We start from the raw sequence: 23859 nt of genomic DNA, 5'->3' as shown, positions 1-23859 counted from the left end.
TATTTTTAGAAAATTGAAATCCTATCAAGGATCTTTTCCGACCACAAGGCTATGAGATTAGTTATCAATTACTGGAAAAAATCTGTAAAAAATACAAACACATGGAGGCTAAACAATACATTACTAACTAACCACGAGATCACTGAATAAATCAAAGAGGGAATCAAAAATACCTAGAAACAAATGACAATGAAAACACGATGACCGAAACCTATGGGATGCAGCAAAAACACTTCTAAGAGGGAAATTCGTAACAATACAATGCTACCTCAAGAAACAAGAAACATCTCAAATAAACAACCTTACTTTACACCTAAAGCAATTAGGGAAAGAAGAACAAAAATACCCTAAAGTAAGCAGAAGGGAAGAAGTCATAAACATCATATTAGAAATGAATGAAAAAGCAATGAAGGAAACAATAGCAAAGATCAATAAAGTTAAAGCTTTTTTTTGAGAAGATAAACAAAATTGATAAACCATTAGTCAGATTCATCAAGAAAAAAAGGGAGAAGACTCAAATCAACAGAATTAGAAATGAAAAAGGAGAAGAAACAACTGACACTGCAGAAATACAAAGGATAATGAGAGATTACTATAAGCAACCTTATGCCAATAAAATGGACAACCTGGAAGAAATGGACAAATTCTTAGAAAAGAACAACCTCCCGAGACTGAACCAGGAAGAAATAGAAAATATGAACAGACAAATCACAAGCACTGAAATTGAGGCTGTGATTAAAAATCTTCCAACAAACAAAAGCCCAGGACCAGATGGCTTCACAGGCGAATTCTATCAAACATTTAGAGAAGAGCTAACACCTAACCTTCTCAAAATCTTCCAAAATATAACAGAGGGAAGAACACCCCCAAAAGCATTCTATGAGGCCACCATCACCCTGATACCAACACCAGACAAAGATGTCACAAAGAAAGAAAACTACAGGCCAATATCACTGATGAACATAGATGCAAAATCCTCAGCAAAATACTAGCAAACACAATCCAATAGCACATTAAAAGTATCATAAACCATGATCAAGTGGGGTTTATCCCAGGAATGAAAGGATTATTCAATATACACAAATCAATCAATGTGATAAACCATATTAACAAATTGAAGGAGAAAAACCGTATGATCATGTAAATAGATGGAGAAAAATCTTTCAAAAAAATTCAACACCCATTTCAGATAAAAACCCTCCAGAAAGTAGGCATAGAGGGAAATTACCTCAACATAATAAAGGCCTTATATGAGAACCCACAGCCAACATCTTTTTCTCAGCACTATTATTCAACATAGTTTTGGAAGTTTTAGACACAACAATCAGAGAAGAAAAAGAAATAAAAGGAATCTTAATCAGAAAACAAGAAGTAAAGCTGTCACTGTTTGAAGATGACATGATACTATACATAGAGAATCCTAAAGATGTTACCAGAAAGCTACTAGAGCTAATCAATGAATTTGGTAAAGTTGCAGGATACAAAATTAATGCACAGAAATCTCTTGCATTCCTATATACTAATGATGAAAGATCTGAAAGATAAATTAAGGAAACACTCCCATTTACCATTGCAAAAAAAAGAATAAAATACCTAGGAGTAAACCTACCTAAGGAGACAAAAGACCTGTATGCAGAAAACTATAAGACAGTGATGAGAGAAATTAAAGATGATACAAACAGATGGAGAGATATACCATGTTTTTGAATTGGAAGAATCAACATTGTGAAAATGACTATACAACCCAAAGCAATCTACAGATTCAGTGCAGTACCTATCAAATTACCAATGGCATTTTTCACAGAAGTAGAACAAAACACTTCATAATTTGTACAGAAACACAAAAGACACTGAATTGCCAAAGCAATCTTGAGAAAGAAAAATGAAGCTGGAGGAATGAGGCTCCTGGACTTCAGACTATACTACAAAGCTACAGTAATCAAGACAGTATGGTACTGGCACAAAAACAGAAATATAGATCAATGGAACAGGATAGAAAGCCCAGAGGTAAACCCACGCACATACGGTCACCTTATTTTTGATCAAGGAGGCAAGAATATACAATGGAGAAAAGACAGCCTCTTCAATAAGTGGTGCTGGGAAAATTGGAGAGCTACATGTTAAATAATGAAATTAGAACAATACCTAACACCATATACAAAAATGAACTCAAAATTGATTAAAGACCTAAGTGTAAGGTCAGACACTATCAAACTCTTAGAGGAAAACTTAGGCAGAACACTCTATGACATAAATCACAGCAAGATCCTTTTTGACCCACCTCCTAGAGAAATGGGAACAAAAACAAGAATAAACAAATGAGACCGAATTAAACTTCAAAGCTTTTGCACAGCAAAGGAAACAATAAACAAGACAAAAAGACAACACTCAGAATGGGAGAAAATATTTGCAGCGAAGCAACTGACCAAGGATTAATCTCCAAAATTTACAAACAATGCATGCAGCTCAATATCAAGAAAACAAACAACCCAATCCAAAAATGGGCAGAAGACCTAAAGAAACATTTCTCCAAAGAAGACATACAGATTGCCAACAAACATGTGAAAGGATGCTCAACATCACTAATCATTAGAGAAATGCAAATCAAAAGTACAATGAAATATAGTCTCACACAAGTTGGAATGGCCATCATCAAAAATCTACAAACAATAAATGCTGGACAGGGTGTGGAGAAGTGGGAACCCTCTTGCACTGTTGGTGGGAATGTAAATTAATACAGCCACAATGGAGATCAGTATGGAGTTTCCTTAAAACCTAAAAATAGAACTGTCATAACATCCAGCAATCCCACTACTCGGAATATACCCTGAGAAAACCACAAATCAAAGGAGTCATGTACCACAATGTTCATTGCAGCTCTATTTACAATAGCCAGGACATGGAAGCAGCATAAATGTCCATTGACAGATGAACAGATAAAGAAGATATGGCTCATATATATAATGGAATATTACTCAGCCTTAAAAAGAAATGAAATTGAGTTATTTGTAGTGAGGTGGATGGACCTATAGTCTGTCATGCAGAGTGAAGTAAGTCAGAAAGAAAAATAAATACCATGTGCTAACACATATGTATGGAATCTAAAAAAAAAAAAAAAGAATATTCTGAAGAACCTAGGTGTAGGACAGGAATAAAGACACAGGTATAGAGAGTGGAATTGAGGACATGGGGAGCGGGAAGGGTAAGCTGGGATGAAGTGAGATAGTGGCATGGACTTATTTATACTACCAAATGTAAAACAGATAGGTAGTCTGAAGCAGCCGTATAGCACAGGGAGATTATCTCAGTGCTTTGTGACCACCTAGAAGGGTGTGATAGGGAGGGTGGAAGGGAGATGCAAGAGGGAGGAGATATAGGGACATATGTATATGTATAGTTGATTCACTTTGTTATAAAGCAGAAACTACCACACCATTGTAAAGCAATAATACACCAGTAAAGATGTTAAAATATCAACCAATCAATCAATATATAAAGAAAGAAAGAAGCAGTATTTAACTGAGAAACAAAGAGTTTTATTTCTTCAAGGACACATAGCTAATGGTGATTAGAAAGAAAATGAAATACTGAAAATTGCTAAGTGAAGAAGAAATCATGCTAACACACAAACACACACACACACACACACACACACACACACACACACTCACAGAAAGAGGAGGAATTCTGAATGCAAGAAAAATTTCCCTCAGGAGGAGTTACCAAAAGGCCCATGATGGTCTCTAAAATTGAAAGTAAACTTCAGAGATGCTGATTAATTTCTACTTCTCAGTGACCTAGAGACATCAAAGAAAGTATCTTTAGGTCCTGCTATAAAGCAATCAATATTTAACTGGAATTAAATATATTTGGAGATAGAGTTTCTTCATATATTTTAAGAGCTGTCAAATTAAAGAGGGATTAATATTATTGTGTCTGGCATTTTGTGTAGAAGGTATAAAGAGGTCACTTTTTTCTAATTAAAAAGCACAATTAAAATATTAAAGAAAATAAAACATACCCTTAGGTATGTATAAACAAAATTCAAATATTAGCTTCCTATCAAAGTCCTCCTGCTGTTTGAGTTCAAATTTTCTTTTAATAATAGTTAAAAATAACCAACCAAACAGAAAGCAACAGGGGGCTCAGTCTCATGTACTGTGGGAAACTTGATAATCCTGAGAATTGGGGGGAAGTTTATATTTCTTCCAATTGCTTCTTTTTGTTCTCCTATTTTCACTGAATACGTAAGCTCTATTCTGGACAGCAGAATTTGCTGTGGTCAGTTTTATTTTTTTTACTTTTTTTACTTTTTTACTTTTTATTTTTTTTTTACTATCTTTCCCACATATGATATTCATATCAGATAGAGAACAGATTACCACTTGTTTTTAATTTTGAATATTTTCACTAATGTTATCAAGTGATTCTTTTACAAGGATTGGACAAGAGCAGTGGCGTTCAAACATACACACACACAGTCACAGAGCGCTTTGTTTAACTAAATCTTACATAGACTGTATATAAATAAAAGCAGACCTACACTAGTTTAAGGAGTGGGAGGATAGGTCAGTTTCCATACCAGATCCATGTCTCCCCCTACACATCTGAAGGAGCAGTGAGAAATCCACAGAGCTGATATAAAATTATAAGAAAATCAAGGTTACTTTCAACATGGATGTTCTATTATTTTATTTAGTTGATTGCTCAGTATATTTTTAATTCTTTATATTATCATACACTTACAAGGAATTTTATTTTCAAAATCCAACCTCCTCCTTTTAAACCAAGAAATCTGAGGCTTAGATATGTTAAGTAAATTGTTCAAGGTCACACAGATAATAAATTGTAGAGCCAGGTAGTCTCACTCTGGATCCTCAGGGTTCCCAACCACTTAGCCACCACAGTTAGCCAAATCTTCATTATAGTCGTTTTCATTTTTTTGAGTTATTGGGCTAATTGAGTTAGGGCAGATTCTATTCCAGGTTTTGCTGAGTCTGACAAATAAAATAAAGAACATAAATTTATAAATTAAAAATTTGGAACAAACATGAATATTTATTTAGAAAGGGAAGCAAGGACAATAGATAATCATTACAAATTTTTAAAAGCTACACAATTTCAAAACACCACAAAATCCAGAAAAATAATATAGTATTTTTATTAATTAGTTGTATATCCATTATATTTACTTTTCTAAAATTTTTACTACATTTCTTATATATTTTTACCTCTTTGTATGACACCAATTTTATATCATTTTTATTGAAAAGAATATTCTCTGAAGCTTGGTTGGTAAAATGTTTTTAATTATTCTTAATAATTTAGAAATGCTTCCTTTTTAAACATTAGAATTCCTGTCAAATTTAGGAAAATCTAAGTCCACATTTCTTTCCTGTGTGGGCTTTAAGATTGGGAAAGCTTTTCCATGGATTCAATTCTCTCATCATACATTTCGAAGTATGTGCTATTCGACTGCCAACATGTTTCTGGTACCAGGTTGCCATAGGACGGTTGTATATGGTGATGACAGCTCTGACCCATGTCAAGATGCTGTTGGATCCACTCAGTGAGTGATAGGGTTAATCCTGACAGTCATTCATACACTAGGACAGAGAGCAATAATAACTTGCATGTACAGCAATGACTTAGAACCAAAAATTAAATCCCAGTAGACCAAAAGAAAAGTATCTTTAACTCAATTTTCCCTAAACTGAATCCACAAAATGTCAGAAACCACTCCAATGCCAGGTTCATGAATGTGTAGGAAAAGAAAGTTGATAGGCTAAGAGAAAAAAATTGATTAAAGTTAAAATGTCTTCCTTTTGCAAACGTTACAAAAATTTATGAGCATGTGAATACATTTCTAAGGCCTCTCTCAGGTCCGTGGAAGGAACCTATGCAAATCAAATGACAGGCCTAAAGCTTAAGCTTCATTACCTTTAGGTTTTGGTCTGAGTTAAGGTCTAGGCATTAAGCAAAAGAAAGAGTAAAAAGAAAATAGCTTTATAATCAGACTGGATTAAAAACTGAAGGCTTTGAATCTGGAGTGAAAAGAGGTAGAAATTTTATAAAGGCATGAAAGTGAGGAACACAGAGCAAAGTAAAGGTATGAGCGTGAATCAAAGGCCATGGAGGAATTTGCTCAGATTTACAATTTGGGGGAAAAAATGGTGGAAATTATAGTGTGGATTATCAGCTGGGAGTAGAATACCAGGGAGTGTGTTCCATTTGTTTATATCTGTCCCTAGAGCACACACCCTGTGCACCAAGCCATGGGAGTTCCTCAAGGAACCCAAAAACTTGCTGTAATTTGATGGTATTATGTGTGGGAATACAAAAACATTTTCAGAAACTTCACAGCTAAAATTCCTAGGTTTTATCAAGAATATAACATTTGATCAAATGTTCTGTGAACCACAGATTATTGGGATAGAAAAATCCAGCTGAAAATGTCACTTTAATTAAAGATGCCCACACACATACACTTGGACCTCCTTAATAGTTTTAAAAGCAGCATTTATGACATTAACTACATTATTTAAAACAGTTAAAAATGTGATTTTTTCCCAATTGTCATTTATTTTTATCCATTTTCCCCTTATACTTTCAAGTAGTCCACTATAAAATTATTTTCCTGGAATCTAGTGTGTACCTGAATTTTTCTTGTATCATTAATATGTACATCACCTTCTGTCTGACTTTGACTTGCCTAATCAGTCAAGAATCAATGAACAGAATAACAATATATTTTATTTGATTATCCCAATTCAGAAGACAAATGTTGATCATTATCAGTTTTTCCAGAAATTAGGTTTGGTCGTTCATGAAGAGCAGACATCAGAGTTACAGTATGATTTGGATTCTCTTTGCTATTCTTATACACAGTTGAAAATTAAAAGATTAGTGACAGCAACTGTAACTCTTCTTTTCAAGTTTTAAAAAATATATATATATATATTATGATTAGAAATGTTAAAATTAGAAATTTTTAAAAATGTCTGTCCTTGTTGTTTGAAGTGGATGAGCTGGGCTTTTCCATGGGAGAGAAATTAAAAGACATGTACTTCCAAAATAAAATAGCAGATCTCCTTTCATTTCACAGGGACACGATTGAAGAAAATAATAATCCACCTGTTGATTGAAATTTTTAGGAGGAGGGATCATAAAACAATTTTCAAAGAACTTAATTTATCTACATATTTATGAATCCAACACCAAATTTGAGAATCCTCAGGAAAGGTACCTCATCAAAGAGCACTTTTTTTCACACACTCAGTTCCTGAGACCTGGGTGGTTAACAGTAACAACACAAAAAGGGCATAAGGAAGGCCTCAAAATATTTCAAAAGTCACCTGTATTCTCACTTCCTAAACACAGTCAGCAGCAGTAAATAAGATAACCACGGATTACCAAAATAGACAGATGTTTAGAAATTCTATTTTAGGTTCTCTACATCTTTTGTCCTTACACATTTGAAAGAGCTGTTTCTAAGACACAAAACTGATGTGATGGATTTCTCTGTAAGAGAGACAGACAAGCAATTTTGTCAGGAATCTTAATTATTCTTAACCTAATCATCTTATTTCTCTTCTTGGTGCTCAGAAGAATGTAATTACTACAAGTCAGAATCAGAAGGCAAGAAATCGCTTCTACCCACATTTGGATTTTTGAGGTCAGCTTAAAAAAGAGTCCCTATTCTCTGATCATTCATTCATTTCTTTATTTAGCAAATAATTTTGTGCAATGATTAATTTTCATGTATTATTCTAAATATTGGCATACCACAAAGAAAAAGATAAATATGTTCCTTGCCTTACACAACATAAAATCCAGTGGGGAAATCATATATTAAAGGAAACTTATATCTGTGAAACTGCTATAAAACTGCTATAAAAGGTAGAGCTCCGTGTTCTATGGAAAGTAATAGAGAGACATATCTAGTCTAGTTAGGTCAAAAATATTACCCAGAAATGATAACAATATAAACTGACACCTGAAGAATAAGTTGGGCAATGGGGAAAGGGAGGATATCAGTGTTGAAAGTATAAGGAATTGCATGTCCAAAGGTCCAGAGTCAAGTATTCAAGAAACACTGAAGGCCCAGAGGAATCATATCAGAGAGGTCAATGAGGAAATTGGACAATAAATGAGGCCCAAGTGACAGGAAAGGCAAAATCCTAGGGGGCATTGTAAACTCTGTTAAGAATTTTAGACTGTGTCATAAGAAAAGGTAAAGTCATCCAAGGGCTTTCACTAAGAGTAATAACTACAGGGATTTACATTTTTGAAAGTTCACTCTGGCTATACAGAGGAGGGTGGGTTAGAGTATTGTAAAACTAATGCACTGAGATCAGTTAGAAGGCTATTACAGCAGATTGTACAATGAACAATTCCATCTAGCAGGTCAAGTTTTTAAAATTAGTTTGGAATATATTTAGTGAGCTTAATAATTCAAGGAAAAAGCAGTACAATTCCATGTCAAGAACACTCTTCCACGGGAGTAACACTGAAATCACCAGTAGTATCAATATCATAACTGGAGAGACTCCTTTTGTCAGGATGACTGACTAATAATGCCAGTTTAAAATTTTTCCAGTCCAAAATAATCTGTTATGTTTAGTGTCTTGAATTTGTGACTACATTTCAGTAACTATCAAAATGCTAGCCAGAAAAAAATAAAATATAAGAAATACTCTATCATTCCCCACTTTAGAAAATATTTTAGAATATTCTCTTATCCTCATCTAATGTTAGGAACAAGGAAATCTACAAACTTAAATTTTATTAGATTAGTTCTAACATTTCCATAATCAGAGGGAAAGTATATGCTTAGCAAAGCCACAAATAGTTATATGTATCAAATGGATGGATGGGCAGGTAGATACACAAACAATAGACATATAGATATAGAGATATATAATATTTATTTAGCTGTATTTATCTATCTATAAATATATATTTATATATCTATATATCTGAAGTAGATGTATATAGATAGATATTGATATTGAAATTTATATCTACATATGTAATTGAAATCTATATATTTATTTACAAAATATATACATATATCTGTAGATAGCTGCTATATAAATGTTTTAATTTTAAAAAATAAAAATGTTTTTTGAAGACTGATAATAAAAATGACAATATGGAGAAAATCTCTTAGGTTAGGCATTGAGTAAAAGAAACTCAAATGCATGATGTTGTCAATTATGTACTTCAGTATTTGCTTTTTGACAGAAAAAATTTGACATCGGAATTGATTTTTTAAACTGATGATAATTAATGTATTTCTATTTCTTTCTAGGATGCATAAAAATGCTTGAGCTAGGGCTTCCCTGGTGGCACAGTGGTTGAGAGTCTGCCTGCCGATGAAGGAGACACGGGTTCGTGCCCCGATCCGGGAAGATCCCACATGCCGCGGAGTGGCTAGGCCCGTGAGCCATGGCCACTGAGCCTGCGTGTCCGGAGCCTGTGCTCCTCAACGGGAGAGGCCACAACAGTGAGAGGCCTGCGTACCGCCAAAAAAAAAAAAAAAAAAAAAAAATGCTTGAGCTAAATTTAATACTTAGACATGGCAAATAAGTTAGCTTAGGTGGTTATTATGTCTTCTTTCCTAAACTTTGCTTGCTTGTTTCTATCGTAACAACCTTGTCATATGCATGCCTTTAGTAGAAGCCACACAAAACATTTCTGTAATATAACTTAACACTATAAATTTCAATAATAAATTTAAAATAAGAATTTATTTAAATAAATTAAAAATAGGATAGGGATTCAAGACTAAATTTTAAATAGTAATCAAATTTATAGTAAATTTCAAATGGGAATATTGTATTGTCGTCCTTTGACTAAAATTAGATTTAATGGACAGATTTTATTTGGGTTTTTTTTTTTTTTTTCCAGCAGTGTTATACAATGTTTTTAGAAAAATCCCTCACTTTTTGTGGGAGATTTTTGTTTTTTTAATTTTGGAGAGGATTGAAGTGGAAATGAATATAGGGTAATAGCTTGGACTATAGCATGAAATGAAATGGATCAGGAAGTATTTTTCGTTCTTGATTAGATTGGGTAAAGAGAGAAAAAAATATTGTAAGACCACCAGTTTCCTGACATAAAATTATAAGTTGGAAGAATGTATTGAGATGGAGAATACTTTAGAAGATGAAAGTTTGGTAGAATGAACAAGGGTTCAGTTTTAGATTTAGAAAGTAAGATATACCAAGTGAACACATCAAGTAGGTAATAAATTATAAATAAATCCAAATCATTACAGGAAAATAAATACGTAAATAAATGTTTGTACACATCTGATATACTAACAAGGACTAGATTTACCCTCCTACCTGAAACAACTAAAAAGTAAAATATATAAAGTAATGGTTTTATAGACATTGAGCATCAGACAAAGAAAAACAGTGATCCCTGGAATCAAGATACAAATGAAGGTAAGAAGAGGGGGATATCACAGGCTTGGGGATTCTCCCTGGGGAGTGAGGGTTTCAAGCTACATATTAGGTACCCCAGCCCTATGGTCTGACACTGGGAAGATGAGCCCCTCTTAGATGGTTTAAAAACCAGTGGGCTGTAAGAAACTGAGACTCCACTCTTGAAGAGTTCAGGCACAAACTTGCTTACTCCCAGTAACAGCAAAGAAGCAGCTGTTTGAAAACTACCTGGGGCTTTAACCAGATTGCCCAGACCACACCAGCCAGCCCCCCAGCCTGCACCAGGCTCCTGCTCCAGCCTCTCTTGCTCTGGTGCTGCTACCCACCAAGGCAGATGCTGCCCTTGCCAATAAGAGTGTGCATGCTTGGAGGGAACTGAGCTAGCTTAGACCTGCCTCTGACCAGGGTGGGGGAAACTACCACCCCAGGAGCACACATCACTGCACACACTTAGAAGGGAGCAAAACCACCTAAGTAGCATTGCACCAACCCCTCTGGCCCCAGTCCAACCTCTAATAAATGCATGCACACAAAGGAGGGGGGCCAGTGAAAACAATACAGAATTGCAACCCCAAGTCCTCAAGCCCTGACCATGACCCCAACCAAGGCAGAGACTGCCATCACACTCTAGAGGAACAGAACTCCCTCAGGTTTCTTGCTCCTGTCCCTTGTACAGTGACCCTACCACCAATAGGGTGGTGATGACCATTGAGCATACAACAAGCCCCTGCTGGAACTTGGCTCTGGCTCTAACACCTTCAGCTCCATCCCTACCTCCTACCAAGTCAGTGACTGCCAGCACACCCCAGGAGAAGATGCTGCCCATGCTCACTTCAGATCCACCTCTCCCACTAAAGCCACTGGGCACAAACAGACTGTATAGGGATTCTCCTACACAGAACACACCTTCAAGACCAAGATAGTTAACTGATTCACCTAACGTCATAGATAGAAAGTTAAAGAAAATTAGAAGACAGAGGAATATCTTTCAACTAAAAGAACAAGAAAATAATGCTTGAAAAAAAAAAAAAACCTGAAGAAGCAATTTACAGAGATAAGTAATTTACCTGACAAAGAGTTCAAAGCAATAGTAATAAGAAACCTAATTGAACTTTGGAAAAGAATAGATAAACACAGTGAGAATTTTAACAGAGAATTGAAAAATGTAAAACTGAACTAGTCAGAGCTTAAGAATACAATAACTGAAATGAAAAGTATGCTAGATGGAATTAATAGCAGATTAGGTGACATAGAACATGTAAGTGATCTGGAAGATAGAATAAGGGTAATTACCCAATCAGAAACAGCAAAAAGAAAAACAAATTGTTAAAAATGAGAATAGTTTGAGGGGCTTCTGTGATAACATTAAGTGTACTAATATTCACATTATAGGGGATTCCAGAAGGAGAAGAGAGAGAAAAGTGTCAAAAATGTATTTGATGAAATTATGGCTGAAAAATTCCCAAACCTGAAGAAGGAAATAAATATCCAGGTACAGGAAATATAGAAAGTTCCAACAAGATAAACCCAAAGAGACCCACACCAAGACATATCATAATTAAAATGACAAAAGTTAAAGATAAAGAGAGAATTTAATGGCAGTAAGAGAAAAAACAAAGTCACATACAAGGGAACCCACATAAGGTTATCAGCTGACTTTTCTGGAGAAATTTTGCAAGCCAGAAGAGTGTGGCATAATTTATTTAAAGTGCTGAAAGGAAAAAAACTACAACCTAGGATCCAGCAAGGTTATCATTCAGAATTTAAGGACAGATACAGAACTTATTAGGACAAGCAAAAACAAAAAGAGGTCAGAGGTCATCAATACTGAATAATCTTACAAGAAGTGTTTAAGGGTCTTCTTTAAAAAAGAAAAGGCTGGGACTTCCCTGGTGGTCCCCTACATTGGAATGTTAAGAACCCACCTTCCAATGTAGGGGACATGGGTTGGAACCCTGGTCGGGGAACTAAGATCCCACAAGCCATGGGGCAACTAAGCCAGCGTGCCACAACTACTGAGCCTGTGCACCACTACCAGAGAGGAGCCCAGGCACTGCAACTAGAGAAGCCTGTGTGCCACATCAAAGAGCCCACATGCCACAATGAAAGATCCCTCATGCAGCAAAGAAGATCCTGTGTGCTGTAACTAAGACCCAATGCAGCCAAATAAATTTAAAAAAAGAAAGAAAGAAAGGAAGAAGAAAGAAAGAAAGAAAGAAAGAAAGAAAGAAAGAAGGAAAGAAGAAAGAAAGAAAGAAAGAAAAGGCTACAACGAGAAAGAAATTATAGGAAGGGAAAAAACCACTGATAAAGGCAAATATATAGTTAAAGCTGTGGGTCAACCACTTAAATAAACTAGTATAAAGGTTAAAAGACAAAAATCTACTATAACTACAATAAACAGTTGATAGACATGAAGATGTAAAATATGACATTGATAACACAAAATGGGAGAGGTGCATAAGAAATGTAGAGCTTTTAGAATGCATTTGAACTAAAGTGACTATCAGCTTGAAACAAGTAGATATAATTCTAGAGAAACATATGAGCTCCATGGTAATCACAAATCAAAACCTGCAATAGATACACATAAACTGAAGAGAAAGAAACACAAATATAACACTAAAAAAAAATCATCAAATGACAGGGAAGTGACTAAAAGAAGAAAAGAATGTGGAAGAAATACAAAAGCAACTGGAAAACAAATAAAATGGTAGTAATTCAAACCTATCACCTATCAGTAATCACTTTAAACGTCAATGGACTAACTGCTCCAATCAAAAGACATAAGGTGGCTGATTGAATGTTTTTAAATCTCCCTATATGCTGCCTCCAAGAGACTCACTTCAGAGCTAAAGACACAGACTGAAAGTGAGAGGATGAAAAAAGATATTTCATGCAAATGGAAATGAAAAGAAAGCTGGGGTAGCAATACTCATATTGGACAAAGTAGACTTTAAAACAAAGTCAATAATAAAAAAAAAAAGAAGGGCACTATATAATGATAAAGGGACCAATACAAGAAGAGGATATAAGATTCATAAACATATATGTACCTAATATAGGAACACCTAATTATGTAAAGCAAATATTAACAGACATAAAGGGAGAAATTGACAATAATACAATAATAGTAGGGGACTTTAACATCCCAGTTACGTTAATGGACAGGTCATCCAGACAGAAAATCAATAAGGAAACAGAGGCCTTAAATGGCACATTACATCCATTGGACGTAATTAACACCTACAGGACATTACATCAAAAAACAGCATAAAACACATTCTTTTCGAGTATACATGGAACATTCTCCAGGATAGATCACATGCTAGGCCACAAAAGAAATCTCAACAAATTTGAGAGGATAGAAATTATATCAAGAATCTTTTCTGACCATAACAGTATGAAACTAGAAATCAATTACAGGATGAAAAATGAGAAAAACACAAACACATGGAGACTAAACAGCAAGCTGCAAAATCTGGACAAAGCTGTGTTAATCATTCTCCCCCCAGAATACTCGTTAAAATAGGAATATAAAAACAATAACAAAACATCAAGGAGATAAGGGAGTATGTCATCAGTTAGCAGATAAGAGGGTCCATCACTTTTCTATGGGGGAGGGAAAAGTGTATGGAAGTGTAGAGACAAATGAAGCACAGTGGAGAAATACAAAGCCTAGATCAGTCATAGGAGAGGAAGCTGCATCAGAGGAGATGGTCTGCATGCTTTGTAGAACTCAAAGAGACCCTACCCTAGAGATGTCTCTAGCAAATAAAATGAAGGAAAAAAATAGAAGTGGAGTTGCAAGCAGAAGGGTTAGTTGAAGGTCATTATTTGGCAAATTATTTCCTAAACTAGAATGAAAACAGGAGGATGCATGTAATTGGTAGGAAGTCATAATTGAGACATCACATAACATAACATATTTGGTGTAATTTTTAAGAAATATTTTCAGAACTGATGCAAAGTGGTAATTCAGTGATAGTTGTTAACCAAAATGTACAATATGTTTTCCAAAATACATGTTAAAAATGTATCTGTAGAATAAATTCATCATTATTTCTGAAAACAACCAACTTGTATTTAAAATACAGTAAATAAGTTGTTTTCCTTCACTCTATCTTTTCTAATATTTTTAGAAAATATTATAATCTGTGGGTTTTTAAAATTTCTACGTGCATTTCCTGGCAGTCTCACATTTGCCTTGATTTCCATTTTCAGGCAGTGACTACGAGATGTAGGTTTTCACCTCTTCTCTCTCTCAACTATTTTATAGATTTTTCTGCTTAGCTGTCTTACTAATTAATCACAAAAAATAAATCATTCATGTCAACTCTAAATTGCTTACTTTGGAGCTATTTAAGCATGTTTTCTTTTTCTTCATATTCAGAGTAGAACTACATTTAATCTCTTCTTTAAAAGAGCAAAAATTAAATTTGGTGCATTTTTAAATATCTTGAAAATAATTCTTTCTCTTGAAAACTATAATCATAATATTTTAATAGTCTTCATACTAATATCTGATGTTTTAAAATGTAGTTTCCAAAGCAAATTCTATACATTCTTATTAACATCTTCTGGTTTCAACTAACCCCAAATGTGATAAAATTATTTCTTCAATATTTAAACTCAATTATTCTATTGAAGCCCTTAGTCCTTCTCCTTTATGGAATCTAATTATTCAGGGATTTAATTACTTTTCTAGAAATGTTCAAGATCTTGGTTCTAGTTATTTACTGCCATTGGACTGAATCTCCGTCTTAGGTTCTGTGAAACACTAGTGCCTTCTGGGTATATTTTGAGTGTAGTGTCTAGAGAATATGACCACTCCTTATACTTCACTGTTATGAATATGATCCAATCCTTATCTTTTTTTCTGGATTAATATAATATTTTTGTAAATGTTCCCCCTATTTCACCCCTGCTGCATACTGCAGACAGAAGAGTCCTTTGAAAATATGTCAGGTTTTGTCCTTGGATTCCATTAGGCTCCAAGTAAAAGTCCAAGTCTTTTACAATGAGCCAAGCTATCTCTTTAACCTCACCTTCTAAAGTCCCCACTTCTTCATTACCATTGGTCTCTTTGGTACCCTTCAAACATGTCAAGTAAACTCCCACCTTAGGGTTTTTGCATTTCCTATTTCCTCTGCTTCAAAAGTTCTCTTTCAAGGTATCTATATTGTATGCTACCTCACTTCATGTTTCTCCTCAAATGTCAGCTTCTTAGTAAAACTTTCTCTGAATACTTCTAGATATGATTGAATTATCTACCCCAACTCTTACTAAGACCCATAACTCCCTAATTTTTGTTCATAATACTAATTACATTCCAACACATCATGTATTTTCTTTTTTTTGCTGTTGGTGATCATCTCCTATTAGAATATAAGCAAAGAAAGGCAAGGTTTGTACTAGGTTCTGTACTATGAACAGTGCTAAAGAAGCTCAATATATATTTGTGGAATAAATGAATTTTTTCACCGTTTTCTTAGGCTACTTCTGCCTGCTGATGCATTCCCCAAATTGCTTTCCAGCTTCATGACTATCAATTTGCTTAACGCACGTGAATTTTACTTTAATATCTATAATTCCCACATTATATTACATATCTCTCTATAAACCTTCTACAACTACCCAAACTCATGCCCTCTAAATCCAAACCTTTTATTTATTCAAATTATCCTCAGAGCTGTCTTCTTTCTAGTATACTAGAAAACTCTGATTATTTTTTATAATACATGTAATTCTACTACAATATAAGGTTTTATAACTTCATTTATTATAACATGATCAATTAATTAAGGAATATGAATTGCATTTATTTCATAATTACTAGTTATAATGTGAATAAAATAGAAAGCCAGAACTTATGGGTAGTAATAAAACTTTAAGTGTTTTGTGTTTTTATAAAAATGTGTGATAAAAATGATAACAATGCAGATTTGTTCAGCGATGTGGTAGGATTTAGAAGTATGCAATTGTACTATAAAAAGCAAAAAAACAAAAAAAAACTCCAGTATTGGCATTCCTATAGGAAAATAACACCATTATTTTGAGGATTAAATACTCTAAATCTCAATCTTTCTCTCCATTGGAACAATGATTTTATAAAATGATTTTCAATGTTCTGAGGTTTCTTAGGAATAAAACTATTGTCATAGCAAGAGTCTATTCTTAGCAGAACTAGCCGTACTATTACAATTGGGATCATGACAATTACTTCTTAAATATTCCCTTTTACATTATACTTCCACTTTATATCCCTTTACTATTTCCTACTCTCTCCACAGAAAAAAGAAAGATTACATATAATAATAAAAATAATTAACATCTGAATAGCATTTTGACATTTTCAAAGCAGTTTTACTTATATTGCCTCATTTAATGTTAACAACAATGCTGTAAATTGATATTATTTTCATTATTTAAAGAACGTGATGAGCCCCCGATTTCAAGAAAATACTGATAGTGTCAGACACAACTTAAGCCTGTTCTAGATATTATTTTTCCCTGTCCTGTCACTCTGCATAAGAATAAAGAATTAACATGTTTTTAAAATAATTTTATCCATATGACTGTTGTTTATGGTTATCTTTATTTTTCATAATCTATGAAGACATCAATGATAAGGTGAATAAACAAATAATATCTGTTGTATCTTGTATTAAAAATATTAAATTAAAACTGAAAAGTCAGGAAATATTCCTAGTAAGAATTATGAAAAAGTAAGTTTTAATCTGAGTTAACAAACTGACATAATCCTTGACAGACTGCCTTCAGTGTAAGCAGGATTTAATTAAGGTTACTATTGAGCTAGATATTCAAATAACTGAAGATTAAGGGAACATAATAAAGATATACAATCATATTTTCTGGATAAGTAAATCACAATATATTTATTTAGCACTGTCATGTGCAGCTATATTGGAAATGAAGCAAAAAGAAAAATATGCCCCCTGCATATATACTTACCAAAATATGCCCCCATATTTTGAGCCGTGGAAAATATTAATAAAAGCTCTATAACAAAAAAATGAGTACATGTAAAGCCCTGCATTCCACAATCTGTTCACACACCATTGTCAACCTTCATAAATCCACCTAGCAGGGACCCGACCACCCAGTGGTTCAGAAACTGTGGGAAGATGAAAAACAACAGTACTTGTCATTGAACAAAAATGCAGCATCATAAAACAAACCAAGAAAACAAGTCTGTCTAATTAAAATTTTGATATTTTATCATAGATTTTTACATTAATTTTTATTTTTCAAAATACTGCATTAAGAATATTTTATCTTGTTTACTGAGATTTTTGGTACACGCCCTTCAATCTGGCACCTCATCTTAATCCCAGCCCTGTCTCCAGGTACATTTATAAGTATCACTGAAAACAGATGACTGAAAAGCTGTAACTATAGATTGAAATAATCTACCTCAACAACAAAAAGTGCATGTTCTATTACACCATAGAATATTAAGCTAATGAGTTCTTATGTCACACTTCCAAATCTAAATCTTAACTTCACAACTTAAGCAATGTCACAAGGATGATTACTGCAGCATAGTTTGGAGAATATGTCTCTCAATTTAGAGATTATTGTTAGAAATACTATAGATACATTACAAAGAATTAAGTCTATAACCATAAACCTGGCAACATTTCCATAATATAGTAGGTAACTGAGAAAAACAATCCAAAATATATCAGTATGATGTTAATATTGTAAAATTAATGATAATAAATCATTCTGATCATACACATATCTATACAACAATGTGTGACATTTTAAAAAGTTATATTTGAAGAGATAAAGAGGAAGCAAAGGTGTAAATAAGCCAAATTTCTAAATGACATTTTAAAATAAATGTCCATACAAACAGAGCATGCATGTTATGATTTCATTTATATAAGTGTAAATGTGTTTGAATATGGTATTGAAGAGATATTTGAAATGGTGGTCACAAAAATGTTAATTGTGATAACATCAAAGTTGTGGGATTTAAGGTAAATGTTTTCCAAGTAAATGTTGAATTTTTTCACAATTAATATATATTATTTCTATGACCAAAAATTTTAAATGTTTTATAAGATCACATAGCAGCAACTGCATTTGAGCTTCAAAAATGAATTTGAGGTCTTTGTTCAAAATGACAGACTGAGCATGAGCTGTAATTCCCTTAGTATTAAAAAATAAACATTAAATGCATAATTATATACTCTGTTGAAAAAGGAAAAACATTTTGTGTGTGTGGTGAGGATGCAGAGCTCTTGACACTGGTTGTTCATGGGAAGCTTCTCTCAGAGAAGAATATTTAATGGTAAACAGAAGTATGAGGAGGATCAAGCCATATATTTTTGTGACAAGAATAGTTGGGAAATAACTGTCCAAATAGAAATAAGCACATGTGCAAAGATCAGAAATCCTGAGGGAGAAAAGAGAAGCTGACCAAAGATTTGGATAACCAGAGAACAATGAAAAGGCTGGACGTTGGGAGGAATGGGCAGGGCCAGATCTCCCAAGGTACCTGTGGACTTGTTAAGGAGTTTAGTTTTTTTTTTTGAGTTTAGATGTTATTAGAAGAGCAATGGTAAATCAGTAAGCAGATTTAACTGGAGAACCAATGAACTTCAGTCTGTGTTTTGAAAAGAGTATTCCAGCAGCTATGTAAGTACCCGACTGGAAGGCAGAAGTAGTGGACACTGAGAACCTACAAAGGAGGCTATCACAGTACCCAAGTGGGAAGCTATGGTGACTTGCTCAGAGATTGATGTCAGTGTGAAGGGAATGAAGCAGACAAAACCAAGATATATTTTGGAGTTAACCCTGAAAAACTTACTGATATTCAGGTGTAAAAGGGATACAAAGTATTAAGTATAATGTCTACGTTTGTCACTCCAATGAATCCTCGTCTGATTTATGGAGAGAGAAGGAAATGGAAAAGAAACAGTTTTAGAGTCATTGGGAATGAGGCAGGTGGGCAAAGGAAACTGAGAGTTCTAGTTTGGGTATGGTAAGTAGAAGAAGCCAAAAAGATGGCTCAATACATGAATGTAGAGTTCAGAGAAAGGTCATGGTTTATTTGTTTTTGTAATCTCCCAATGGCTAAAACTAATTTTGTTTCACAAGTTCATAACATTTTACTTGGAAATTTTACCTGTAGAAAGTTATATTTAGGAAATAAAAGTGTGGACATAAATTCATTTATAATAATTTCATCATACATGATAGCAAAGAAATTAGGTGAATGTGCATAAATAATAAACAATACTACAAAGAAAAGTCAGACAGGATTTGGTGATTTGTTAGATGGTGCTAAGGGCATTGTTTTATGATAAAGTTAGTATTACAAGCTAGAGCTGAAGAAAAATGTATTATAGAAAGCTCTTTGTACTTTTTCCTTCCTTCTGTTGTTTATACCTATGATAAACAATATATTTACATATTTTAATACCATATTTCAGAAAAATATAAAAATTTTGTATAAAATTAAAACACAAAAGAGTTTGTTCTTATAAGTAGCATTTGGAAATGATTTTTTATAATACTATTTGCATAAAAATAACTTGAAATATAGAAATACTTCAAAATGACAAAAGTTAATTATCTTATTTTTTTATCCATTCATCCACCCTGTCTTTTTGTTTGTTTGTTTGTTTGTTTGTTTGTTTCTTTTTTGGCAGTATGCGGGCCTTTCACTGTTGTGACCTCTCCCGTTGCAGAGCACAGACTCTGGACGCACAGGCTCAGCGGCCATGGCTCACGGGCCTAGCCGCTCCACGGCGTGTGGGATCTTCCCGGACCGGGGCACAAACCCGTGTCCCCTGCATTGGCAGGCAGGCTCTCAACCACTGTGCCACCAGGGAAGCCCCACCCTGTCTTTTGATTGGAGCATTTAGTCCATTTACATTTAAAGTAAATGTATAAAGTATATGTATATGTATAGCTGATTTGCTTTGTTATAAAGCAGAAAATAACCATTGTAAAGACCATTGTAAAGCAATTATACCCCAATAAAGATGTTAAAAAAAATAAGAATAAATAAAAGGAGGAGACAACTGCAAAAATAATAAAAAGTTAAAAAAATAAAGTAAATGTTGATAGGTATGTAATTATTTACATTTTGTTACTTGTGTTCTGATTGTTTTTGTAGCTCTTCTCTGTTCCTTTCTGCTTCTCTTTTTATCTTCCCTTGTGATTTGATGATTTTCTTTAGTGTTATGTCTATATTTCTTTTTCTTTATTTTTTGTATATCTGTTATATTTTTTGTTTTGTTTTGTGGTTACCATGAAGGTCATACATAAGCAATCTATTTTAAGTTGATAGTGACTTAAATTTGAGTGCATTCTCAAAGCAGCACATTTCTACTGCCCCTCCATCATTTAATGCTTTTGATGTCATATTTTACATCTTTTTATTTTGTGTGACTCAACTATTTTAGGGATAAATGATTTTACTGTGTTTGTCTTTTAACCTTCATGCTAATTTTATAGATGTTTGATCCACTACCTTTACTGTATATTTTCTTTTATCGTGAGATTTTTTTTCTTTCATAAGTTTCTTGTTTCCAGTTATGGCCTTTTTTTTTCCATTTAAAGAAGTCCCTTTAAGGTCAATCCCCTCAGCCTCCACCACCACGACCCCTTTGCCAGCACTCCAGCACCACCTTGGGCCGGCAATCCTCTATGGGAGGGAGCAAAGCGGCCAGTGGCTGGATGGGTAGCTGATGGGGCAATGGAGACAGCAGTGGGGCAGCCTGTTGTCCTGCATACTGGAAAGTGACATCTCCATGGGGCCAGCCTGTAGTACCCATGCATTCTAAGGTGGACAGCAAATTCTGTGTTTATCAGAACACTTCCACTGCTGTACTGAGGGCACATGCATTTTCAGTGGGACTTGAAATTCCTGGAGAACTGCTTTTGGTAAAAAGCTGGCAACAATTTCTTTAATATCCATGTCTTAATTTTTTGTTTTGTTGTGTTTCAGAAAGACATCAAGAAACTATGAACAACTTTGGTAATGAACAGTTTGACTGCCATTTCCTGAATAAAGCCTTTACTGCAAGGACATTCTGGACCAAAACAAATTAATGAAATTTCTTGTTCTGATGATAAGGCTGCCTTCTATGTTGTAGGCCTGGGAGACATTCTAAAGAAATAACTGAGATGGTTAAAAGCTCTTCCTCTGGTCATCCCCTTTTATGCAGTCAAATGCAGTGATAGCAGAACCACAGTGAAGACCTTAGCTTCCATCAGAACAGGATTTGACTGTGCCTGCACGACCGAAATACAATTGGTGCAGAGTCTCAGGGTGCCTACAGAGACATGCGAATTCTTGTAAACAAGTGTCTCAGATTAAGTATGTTGCCAATAATGGAATCCAGATGATGACTTTTGATAGTGAAGTTGAGTTGATGAAATTTGCCAGGGCACATCCAAAGGCAAAGTTGGTTTTGTGTGTTGCCACTGATGATTCCAAAGCAGTCTGTCACCTCAGTGTGAAATTTGGCACCAGAGTCAAAACTAGCAGGCTCCTTTTGGAATGGGCAAAAGAGCTAAATATTGACGTCATTGGTGTCAGCTTCCACATGGAAAATGTCTGTACCGATCCTGAGACTTTCATGCAGGCCGTCTCTGATGTCTGCTATGTCTTTGACATGGTAGCTGAGGTTTATTTCCACATGTATTTGCTTGATGTTGGTGGTGGCTTTCTCGGATCTGAGGATGTTGTGTTTGAGCTGATTCCTTCAGGCATGCTGGTGGGTGGGGTTGGCTACAAAGCCCAGCCTCAACTACTGCTATTATGCTGGTGGGAGTGACTAGCCCCCAGCCAGCTGTCTACGAGGCCTGGCTGTAACTGCTGCAGCTGTATTGATAATGCAGGGCTGGCCCCTGAATGACTGGCTGCAAGACCTGATGACATCTGTCACAGGAACGCTGGTGTGGGGGGCTGGCCAGGGTGGGAGCTACTTTGGAGGGAGACCAGTGCTGGCAGAGGCTGCCCACCAGGTGGAGCAAGGCTGGCTCCCTGGAGCAAGAGCCACTTTGAAGGGGCACTAGTCCTGACCAGGGTGGCCTGCCGGGTAGGGGGGAGGGGGAGTCACTTAGGAGGGGCTGGCCAGGGTGGATTGTTTGGATGGGGGAGTCCTCAGGGGAATGCCAGGACTGAGTACATAGTGTTAGGCTGATGAAGAGTGAGAGAAATGGTACCCACCAGCACCAGGCCAGCTAGGCAGAAGGACTGCTTCAAAAAAATGGAGCTGCCAGCATTTTTGTCCATGGAGAAAGTCCCACCAGATCCCTGCCCTTCTGGTACACTCCCTAAATTTAGCAAATGAATCTCCTTCTTATATGACCTGGATGTTTTTTCAAGCCGTTGCCTCTGTGCTGGGACTTGGAGCAAGTAAGTTTGTGTATGAGCCCTTCAAGAGTAGAGTCTTGGCTTCCCACAACCCTCAGGCTCTCCTAAATATAAGCCCCATATTTTTCAAATGCAGAAGTATGGGAGCTCATCTTCCAGTGCAAGTCTCGCCTGGTAGGGAGCCCAGCATGGGGCTAGACTCCTTGATCTTCGGGAGACCTCTGCAGGTCCTTAACTGTAGGAAATCTGTCCTGCTAGTCTTCAGGTTGTTCTCAGAGACATATAGTTGTTCTATATGTAGTTGTAGTTTCCATGTGTCCTTGGGATGACGTGAGCTCAGGATCTTCCTACTCCACCATCTTGATCCAGACACTCCAGTATCTCATTTTTTTAATTTCTCTTTTTTATTACTAGTTAGGTTAACCTTTTTTATAATGTACTTATTAGCCCATGCATTTTTAATTGTGAATGTACTTGTGAATCAATGTTGATTTTTCTTTTTTTTAAACTTTTGATCCCCTTCACTCATTTATACCACCCCCACCTCTTGCCTCCAGCAACCACCAATCTGTGGTCTTTATCTATGAGCTTGGATTTTTATTTTGTTTTGTTATCTTTTTATGCCACGTATAAGATAGATCAGATGGTATTTGTCTTTCTCTGCCTGACTTATTTCACTTAGCACACTATTCTCTTGAAGCCAAAGCATGGAGAAGAGTTCCCTTGTTGTTGTTTGTGTTGGGTGTATATATGGGTTTTTTTTCTGACCTATTAAAAATATAGGCACTCACTTTTATTTATAAGTACTATTATGTCATTAGTTGGAATAAGAGTATCCTAGTGCAGTGCCTTGATCATAGGAGGCTCCAATAGCCAGAAGTAAGTGCATAAGTAATTTGGGAAGCAAAAATACAGAACTAGGAACCAGTGGCCTTGGCACAGCCATGATGCTTTGAAGAAATGAACCAACCTGCCTTGGGTTACTTGCAGAGGTACTCTTCAGATGTCATTAGAAACTGTTTCCAGGAGAACAACTTCCAC

The 23859-nt window shown here is 35.1% G+C and overlaps 1 protein-coding gene and 1 pseudogene across 1 annotated transcript in view; one reads left to right on the top strand and one right to left on the bottom strand.

Moving 5' to 3' along the window:
• CNBD1 (cyclic nucleotide binding domain containing 1) overlaps positions 1 to 23859 on the bottom strand; it is a 395245-nt gene that overhangs the window by 135646 nt on the left and 235740 nt on the right.
• On the top strand, positions 21462 to 22276 carry LOC105748307 (ornithine decarboxylase-like; annotated as a pseudogene).

The sequence above is a fragment of the Orcinus orca genome, chromosome 17 (genome assembly GCF_937001465.1).
Source record: "Orcinus orca chromosome 17, mOrcOrc1.1, whole genome shotgun sequence".
Lineage (NCBI taxonomy): Eukaryota > Metazoa > Chordata > Mammalia > Artiodactyla > Delphinidae > Orcinus > Orcinus orca.
This window is presented reverse-complemented; position numbering and strand designations above follow the sequence as displayed.